A 5,000-nucleotide genomic window follows, 5' to 3' on the forward strand; every position below is an offset into this window, starting at 1 on the left:
AATACAGAGGGATTTTTAAAAGGCGAAAAAAATAAAGTGACAATACAAAATGAATATCGCTGTTAAAGCCAAGGAGAATGCCAAAGAATTTAATAGTTACATTAGAGTTAAGAAATTTATTAGGAATAACATTGGCCCGCTATTATCTGCTGATGGTCAAATTAAACAAGTAAATGAAATAATGTGTGATATTTCAAACAAATCTATTAGCTCAATATTTGTAAACGAAACTCGTCAAAGTGAAGTCTTAACGGAATATTATAGTAAGTCTAGGGGAACATACTCCATATTTCAAAAATAGATAAATAAATAAATAAATAAATAAATAAATAAATAAATAAATAAATAAATAAATAAATAAATAAATATGAGATGTTTAGAAAAATTCAAGATTAATGAAACGCCTGGGCCTGACGGTTAGCACCCATGAATTTTGAAGGAATTGATAGAAGAAATTGTTGCTTTATTAGAAATTGTTAAAAAAAAAAATCAGTCATACCCGCAGATGTTCCAGGAGAATGAAAGTTACCTAACTTTACATCCATATTCAAAAAGGATGACAAAAAGAGTCTAATGGACAACAGGCCTATAAGTAACCTCAATCGAAGGAAAATTATGGAAACTATAGTCAGAGATGCTTTCGAACACCATTTAGGAAGTAACTGCTTAATATATGAAAACCAGCTTGGCTTCAGACGGAAACGTTCTTGCTCGACTACCCTGCGCAAATTATACAAGACAATCTCAAATTACGAAAAAATAAATATATATATCTAATATATCTGGACTTGAGAAGGTTTTTGATACCGTCCCGCACGAAAGACTACTTGCTTAATTGGTTTCACACTGAATCAGTATTAGCCTATTAAGTTGCACTAGTAATTGGTTAAACGATCAGAAATAGAGTTGTTCTAAATGGCAAAACTTATAGATGGAAAAGTGTTGCGAGTGGATTTCCTCAGGGTTCCGTTCTTGGGTCATTTCTGTTCATAGTATATATAAATGATATACAACATTGACTAAAATCTATTGTTTCTCAATCTGCTGACGATACAAAACTGTGCGGAATGGCAAATGATCACTTAAACCAATTAAGTAATCAAAAATATTTAGATAAATTACAGCAATGGTCTGGAAAATGGCTTTTGAAATTTAATACAATTAAATGTAATGGTATGCAGATATGTAAAACTAACAATAAGAAAGATTACAAGTTATTTGGATTTTTTTTTAACATTAATGGATTATGAGAAGGACCTAGGCGTAATTTTCAGTAATGATCTGAAATCATCCAAACAAAGTAAATAAAATCTTAAGACTGATTGCGCGATCTTTGAAATTAAAAGTCCTTCTGTCATTAACAAATGTATAAATAATTAGTTCGCCCACATTTAGAATATTCTGTATCTGTATGGGCACCGAATCTCATTAAAGACATTGATAGATTGGAAAAAGTAGAAAGGCTAGCCACAAAAATTATTCCAAATTTCAGAAATAAATCATAAGTAAATCGACTAACACATATGAATATATTTTTCCTTAAGTAATTAGACTCAGGGATGATTGGAAACAAGTCTTTAAGATTCTAAAGGAAATTGACAACATCAAAAGTGACAAAATTTTTACGCTGAATGCGAATGAATGCGAATAAGACAAAAAATAGTGAACTCAAAATGTCAGGAAGTTTATTCAATTTGGGAGTAGGTGGAAACAACTTCGCCAGTCGTGTAATAAATGAATGATTCATCTACTTATTCATTCACTCATTTATCTATTTATTTATGTGTTAGCTTTTCATTTATTTATTTATCTATCTACTGATCTATTATTAATCATCTGTTTATTTATACTATATAGTAATTCATTATTTATCTTATTTATCATTTATTTACTTATTCATTTATTTATATATTCATTGATTTATTCATTTGTTATTTATTCATTCATTTATTTATTTATCTATCTATTTAATTGTTTATTTGTTCATTTATTCTTTTATGTATTCATCTATTTTTCTATTTACTTATTAATTTATCTATCTATTTATTTATCTATTATTATTTTTCCAGCATCTGACCTAGTTATGGACCAAAATGTCTATTGTTGGTATGTTTTTCCTTTTTAATCATTTGCAATCCTTTATATATTTTGTATGACCCAGATAACAGCAAAAGACATAAACTAAAAAAAGTGAAGAAGAAGAAGAATAAGAATAAGAATAAGAATAACAATAAGAAGAAGAAGAAGAAGAAGAAGAAGAAGAAGAAGAAGAAGAAGAAGAAGAAGAAGAAGAAGAAGAAGAAGAAGAAGAAGAAGAAGAAGAAGAAGAAGAAGAAGAAGAAGAGAAGAAGAAGAAGAAGAAGAAGAAGAAGAAGAAGAAGAAGAAGAAGAAGAAGAAGAAGAAGAAGAAGAAGAAGACGAAGAAGAAGAAGAAGAAGAAGAAGAAGAAGAAGAAGAAGAAGAAGAAGAAGAAGAAGAAGAAGAAGAAGAAGAAGAAGAAGAAGAAGAAGAAGAAGAAGAAGAAGAAGAAGAAGAAGAAGAAGAAGAAGAAGAAGAAGAAGAAGAAGAAAGAATATCAAAATGAAGAGAGGGCGAGAAAAGAATTTCTTGCACTGATAAAGTTTGAGGTCTTAAGTTTTAATCACATGTCCCGCACACCTCCAACTTGTAATCTCCTGCATTATCAGAGATGGCCTACTCTTACCCTGTGATTAATCCAGCGAATTCAAAATTATGCAATGAGATACCCTTGGAATATGATTATGCCATATGGAAAAGGAATCTATCCTCAGAAGCCTAGGAATTCATATTCACACTTACATGTATGAGGATATACATATACTTATACATATACATATACATTTACATATACATATATATATATATATATATATATAAATATATATAATCACGCACTCACGCACACACACACACACACACACACACACACACACACACACACACACACACACACACACACACACACACGCACACACACACACACACACACACACACGCACAAGTAGACAAGGTAGATACAGGGGTAGGTGGTAATCATTTCATTTTTATGAGTTGAATGTTGGTAAAAAATAGCCGCGAAGGAATTGCATAATCTCGCTCTTCGTCTAAAGTTTATAAACAACTGCTAGGGACCAGGTTTTAATGCTGATGTGACAATATGTAAACTAAGTCATTCGTGCATCGATATCGTGCTTGCTTGAGTAAGCAGTATTGCTTATGACGTTGTAACAGTATTTCTGATTGGAGAAAGGGTGGAAGAAGAGAAATATCTATTGGTTCACGGGAGTAAAGTCACGCCCTTAGGGGAGGCACTTTGATGTAACAGTAAAGATCATTGGACTAGAAAAGTCGTGACGCCGGTGCAGAGGGGGCACAGGAAGAAAATTGGGGACCCCATTGAGAAATTCCTTATTATACTTGACAAGCCAAGTGTAATATTATTCGGGAAGAAAGAAATTTTTTTTTGCCTCCGTTTAATTCAACCGATAAAAAACATTACTTACTTCTTACAGAAAGATATGGTGAAGGACACACTTAAGACAATGATGGAAAGAAAGTTGAAAGTAAAAGAGGAAATACAAAACCATAGTAAGCAACAGTAAACAGAAGTAAACCAGTAGTTACAGAGGTGACGGACGGGTTATATGTATATATATATAAATATATATATATATATATATATATATATATATATATATATATATATATATATACGTATATATATATATAATATATATACGCATGTATATATACATATATATATATATATATATATATATATATTCATATATATACACACACACACACACACACACACACACACACACACACACACATATATATATATATATATATATATATATATATATACATATATACATATATATATATATCTGAAATAATCTTATAATATATATATATATGTCTATATATATATATATATATATATATATATATTATACATATATATATATTATACATATATATATATATATATATATATATATATATATATATGCACAGACATATCAGAATTAAGTAGACACCAAGAGAAATCTTTTAACTTATTAAACAAGCAATTGATACAATTAAAATTCTTATAAATGGTCACAATGTGAATAACTAATGCTTGGTTGACATTCTTGTTCCTTTTTTTTCAATGCAAGGACCCTTCTAGCCATGACATGTTCTTGAGGGATTTCTTGTCATGTTTCCCGTTGTAATCCTATGAGTTTGGGCTTTGAAGATGTCTTCCTGTTCTTTTTGCAAAATTGTCGGTCTAATACGCACCAGAGATGTTCAATAGGGTTCATATCCTGGAACTGACTTGGCTATAGAAATTCCCTGCTCCCATTCTGGCTCAACCGATTTTGTGTTGCTTGAGCAGTGTAACAAGGAGCTCCATCTTCCATAAATAGGAAGACATTTTTACACATTCTAACACTAGAAAATATTGGAATGGGTCCCTCCTTTAATACAAAATCATATTTGCCTGAATTGATATTTCCTTGACACTCCACAAGCTTTGATCGTCCATCACTCAAAATTGCACCCCACACCATTATTGAAATGCCCCTATGTTTCACTGTTGACTGTAGTATTTTGAGGTCAAACTCTTGATTACAGAGTCTCCAGACCAACACTCTTCCACTGTCAGAAAATAATGCAAATCGTGATTCATCAGAGGAAATGACAGTGCCCCAAATGGCCAAAGATCTCTCCACCAATACTTTCTGCGCTTGATATTGGCTGGACGAAGGAGTGGTTTCCTTCTTGCAGCTCTGCCATAGTAACCCAGCCTGTGGAGGTACTTGACTGCTGTTCTGGGACTGACATCAGCTTGTACTGCTATGTGTGAGGCGTTGCAACGTTGATCCTCTTCAACATTTCCTTTGACAAGGCGCAAGGTTCTTTCTGCGGGCCGGGGTCGACCTGAATGAGGTTTTGTGTCCTTCTTGCCCTCTATGGTGAATATTACG

General features: G+C 31.8%; 1 long non-coding RNA gene across 2 annotated transcripts in view; it reads right to left on the reverse strand.

The window, feature by feature from the left end:
* Positions 1 to 5,000, reverse strand: part of LOC143030152 (uncharacterized) — a 132,526-nt gene that overhangs the window by 658 nt on the left and 126,868 nt on the right. The gene's annotated exons all lie outside the window — the stretch shown is intronic.

This window comes from Oratosquilla oratoria, chromosome 1, assembly GCF_046742065.1.
Source record: "Oratosquilla oratoria isolate Oo_2021 chromosome 1, ASM4674206v1, whole genome shotgun sequence".
In the NCBI taxonomy this organism is placed as follows: domain Eukaryota; kingdom Metazoa; phylum Arthropoda; class Malacostraca; order Stomatopoda; family Squillidae; genus Oratosquilla; species Oratosquilla oratoria.